Below are 5,169 nucleotides of genomic sequence, written 5' to 3' on the forward strand. Positions count from 1 at the left end.
ATCATCCTCTGCGTAGTTGTTGATGAAGTTCACCACTCGCTACAAGTCCTCATGCTTTAGGTGTAACCTGTGCTTGTTTGGGCCAGATCTCTATTTGATGGGAGGCATAAAATCATTCTACTTGTATGACTGGTGGAGGAGAGTCAGGCGGGTTCTACTGATGCTGAAAGACAAATTCCAGATACAAATATTTTGCTATTATTATACAATAGATAGCCAGGTTTGTTTGTTGGTGATTACGGCTATCTTGATGGGTCATGTAATCATCTTGCGAAGTGGAGTCTTTTGTTTAAACATGCTAGCTAAACAATGAACCATAATCCTAATCCATAAAGTACTAGTGATACAAACCGATTGTCATAGCTGGCAATGCAAAATGGCATTCTGAGATAACATTACTACACACATCATAAATGTAATGTTAGCTAGCAAGCCAGCCATTTAATGTCAGCTAGCTAGCTAACAGTAAACTTTAATTTGCAATGAAAACTACTTTGTAACAAAATTAGAAACGTATAATATCTGAAAATGTAGCTAGACTCTTACATGGATGAATGCTTCACGGCAGACACTGACCGTGTGCAATGCCATAAGAATCATCTTAAACTAAAGCCCCCACCCAAACTCTGACCATTTTACTCGCCTTAGCAGAGCTGGTTAGAGTGTTTTCATGTTATCCAAAGCGTTGGTGACTGTATCTGTGCTCCTGGCAACAATTTAACTACCCTTTTTGCCTACATTTACTGACAATGGCCTTATTGAACCGGCCATATTCGTAAATTCATCAGTTCCCCTGCGCTCTGGTACACTCAGACGAGAGTGCTCTGAAACAGTTGTTGCAGTGACGTGCTAATGAAATGGATACTTGCATACTTGATTGAGTCTTTTGTAAAAAATGTATAGGCGATACATTTTTTTTTTTAAAGCCACGTTAGACAGGATTACATACTGACCAGCTCAAATATACAGAAGCGAGGTATATGGCAGACCATTGATGGTTCTGTACTGCTGCTGCTCATTTCATGGCAAAGTTTGCAAATAACAAATAATAGATTTAAAAAAATGATATACTGTACATCCTCATGATTTACAGTACCAGTCAAAAGTTTGGACACACCTGCTCGTTCAAGGGTTTTTCTTAATTGTTGCCATTTGATATGTTGTAGAATAATAATGAAGAAATAAAAACTATGAAATAACACATATGGAATCATGTAGTAACCTGGGGGTATGTTTTGGGTAATTTTCCTGTTGAAAAATAAATGATTGTCCCACCAAGCGCAATCATCCATTCACCTACTCTGCATCTCACAAAGATACGGAGGTTGGAACCAAAAATCTCACATTTGGACTCATCAGACCAAAGGACAGATTTCCACCAGTCTAATGTCCATTGCTCGTGTTTCGTGGCCCAAGCAAGTCTCTTCTTATTATTGGTGTATTCAACCATGAAGGACTGATTCACGCAGTCTCCTCTGAACAGTTGTTGTTGAGATGTGTCTGTTACTTGAACTCTGTGAAGCATTTATTTGGGCTGCAATTTTTGAGGCTGGTAACTCTAATGAACTTGTCCTCTGCAGCAGAGGCAACTCTGGGTCTTCCTTTCCTGTGGCGGTCCTTATGAGAGCCAGTTTCATCATAGCGCTTGATGGTTTTTAAACACATTAAGAAGGAAAGAAATTCCACAAATTAACTTTTAACAAGGCACACCTGTCAATTGAAATGCATTCCAGGTGACTACCTCATGAAGCTGGTTGAGAGAATTCCAATAGTGTGCAAAGCTGTCATCAAGGCAAAGGTTAGCTACTTTGAAGAATACCAAATCTAAAATATTTTTTGGGTTACTACATGATTCCATATGTGTTATTTCATATTTTTGATGTCTTCACTATTATTCTACAATGTAGAACATAGTAAATAGAAGGAAAAACGCTTGAATGATTAGGTGTGTCCAAACTTTTGACTCGTACTATATGTTAAGGATCCATCCATCCATCGGCCTCAACCATCCATCCATCCAGATACAGACAAATGATTGATGAAGGTAGTGGATAAATTATGATGATCTGAATTCATGATGGCAATGATGTATGATTGTTGACATTTTGTATTGTGATCATCCAATGAACTAGACCTATCATACATGTCTAGACTAGCAGTGTTTTCATTCTGTAATAAAAACATGAACATACTACTGCATGCAGCTAACAAACATATATAGAAATGTCTGCTCTACTTAAAATTACAACCAACTAATTGCAGCATTACCGCAAAAAATGGAAGAGGCAAGTGGAAGGGGAAGAAAGTAAGAAACTTGTCTGTCGACACTGCATTAAAGACCAAAATTGGCTAAAGAAAGTTGTGATAAATTAAAAAAGTATACCCGTTTCATTTAAGGAACACAAAATTGATTGCATATATAGATTGCAAAATAGTTGGGAAGAGATTTTTGCTGTACCGATGCCATGGCACATGGTTTATGAACTGATACACAAAACAACACTGGATTCAAAACTTTTAGTTTTTCTATTTAAATTATTATCTAAAATATTTGCAACAAATAGAATGTTATAAAGTGTATGTATGGGGGATGCAACCATCCCAGCTCTGCAGATTTTGCTGTGAAGAGACAAAAACATTAGATCATTTGTTTTGGTACTGTCCGTATGTAGCTTGTTTTTGGTAGCAGGTTTAGGAATGGCTGAAGAACTGCAACATTCACCTGGAGCTAAATCTGCAAATAGCACTGCTGGCTTCAATAATATAATAATACTCTTAGCAAAAAAATGTATATTTAATTTACAATATGCAAAATCTATGAGCATAAAAGTTTCAGAACTTTTGTGAAACAGCACAGTTGAAAGATATATGGCAAATATAAATCCAAACTGGATGGTGTTCAGAGATAGATGGGAGGGGTTGAGTAGAGCTGAAGGGTGGGACTAAAAACAAGCAAAAGATAACTACTGTAAAATAATACTTGGTCTGTAAAAATGGATATAATGTGTATAAACTGGAAGTAGAAGCCTAAGTGTTGTTGTCCATTAGTTTACTCAAATTAGGGGAGGGATGGTATGGTTTTGGGAAAATAATAAAGGAAAATATCTAGATAAAAAAAAGATATGTATATATATTTTATACAGTATGTATTTACCAAAAATATATGGAAGATTGGCAATTACGTAGACAATTACATTGAAAATTATATACCCACAAAAAAATCAAATAATACAAAAAATGATATATATAATTTTTCTTTTAAATTACTAGTACATACTACTACCACAAAGCAGACTTCCAAAAACAGGCTATTATTGTAATGAAACAGCAGGAAGCAGGTCTCGAACCCTCGACCCTCTAGCCCGAGGTCCGGCGCGCTATCGACTGTGCCGCAAAAGCATACTCATGCGGCAGAGTTGATTTCCGCGTTTATAAACCCAGGGTCGTTACATTATTATACAGGCAAAAGTGGCGTCGTGTTATAGAGTGGGGTAGCCTTAAGAAAAAGTACACGGTTAGTCAATAGAGAATTATATGGTTTATACAAGGGGATCTTGATTCATGCTGAGACATCAAAACATCTGTAAAATATACATTTAATATGGTTCCTTATTGATAAATTCGATCGGTACCAATTCAGACAAACTGAGCATGCGTGAGAAATACATTATGCAGAAGTCTCAATCTGGTACCCTGTAAGCAGCCAGTATTTCACAGATAGCATTTAGCAACCTGCTATGAAATGAACACTCATACTACAAGCACACAGTTGATCACTTTCCAGATTAGGTGTCAAATACATACAGGTCAATAAGGGACAATACAACTAAGACAGGAAATTATCCGTTGAAGTTGTAAGACACAATACACTCAACAACGGACAGCTATATCAATCCAGTAAACAGTTCAGGCGAGCTAACGTTAGCTATGTTCAAACAACGCAAACGAGTGATTTGGCAAATCAGTCATTTATCAGAGTCATTTATCAGAGAGAGGCAGATCTAGATCAGTTTCTATGCATGTTACTGTACGTTGCTGACTATGTTGCAACACATAACATAATATACTGAATACAGCAGAAACCGGAGGAATAGGAGCTAACATCCAGATTAGAGGGTTCATACACTGTATTGCTGAGCCGAAGTAGCGGAGCTCCAGTGGCGCAATCGGTTAGCGCGCGGTACTTATATGACAGTACATTGTAGAGCTATGCCGAGGTTGTGAGTTCGAGCCTCACCTGGAGCAGTGTTTTTACTAAGAGAGAGCGATAGGTATGTATTATCCCATTGAAGTTGTATTAACATGGAATACGTTGACCAGCCACGCAGCAACCTAAACGATCGTTGTCTGACAATTCGACAGTTCAGCAGCATAGACAAAGAATATACCCTGTATGAATTGTATTTTCTTGTCTCTAGCCTCAACCTAGTACATAATGTAAGCAGAGTTTAAATCAAGATTCGTATTCTCATACAACAATTGGATGAATACGCTACCATTTCTTAGCAACATTTTATCATTCAAATATATTCCTGCTGATTTATGTTGTGCTCGTGCACATGGGTCAAGGGGAGCCTGATGATCACATTCACATCCCTGCCTGCTTCAAAATGAAATCATACAACACAATACAGTAGCTATCATCGACACTCCCTTGCAACGCACCTCAATGTGTAGGCATGTTTCTTGCCCTTTCCCTCATAAGAGTATTGATATTCTGACTTTCATGATAGGCTATCAATGTTCTAGTTATTCTGCTTTTGTGTTATGATTTGGTGGGAGGACTTTGCTTATATAAACGTGCAAGTATAGTGTTAGTTTTTAGCTATACATTTCAGACGTGTATGTTTGTTGTGAACTCATACTGTATTTCATCAACTGAGCTGAAGTAGTTCCCTCTTATTATCGATAGGAGGCAGCATGAGTGACTTGCAGTTTAACTTCACTAGAGGGGTTGGTCTTTGATAATGAACTGCATTTGTTCTTGGACAAGGTGAGAGGGACTGTAGTTGAGATTCTCTGGGATTCTCTGCTTCTAAACCCCATTACGGGGGCTGAGTCACTGGCTTACTGGTGCACTTCCATGCCGTCCCTAGGAGGGGTGCGTCACTTGAGTGGGTTGAGTCACTGACGTGATCTTCCTGTCCGGGTTGGCGCCACCCTCGGGTT

The 5,169-nt window shown here is 38.2% G+C and overlaps 1 non-coding gene across 1 annotated transcript; it reads left to right on the forward strand.

Annotated features, from left to right (window-relative positions):
• Nucleotides 1-4,151: 4,151 nt before the first annotated feature.
• trnai-uau (transfer RNA isoleucine (anticodon UAU)) lies at nucleotides 4,152-4,245 on the forward strand. The gene is made up of 2 exons: nucleotides 4,152-4,189; nucleotides 4,210-4,245. It is a non-coding gene; the product is annotated as a tRNA-Ile (tRNA).
• Nucleotides 4,246-5,169: the final 924 nt, after the last annotated feature.

Source organism: Oncorhynchus kisutch, linkage group LG11, assembly GCF_002021735.2.
Source record: "Oncorhynchus kisutch isolate 150728-3 linkage group LG11, Okis_V2, whole genome shotgun sequence".
NCBI classification, from domain to species: Eukaryota; Metazoa; Chordata; class Actinopteri; order Salmoniformes; family Salmonidae; genus Oncorhynchus; species Oncorhynchus kisutch.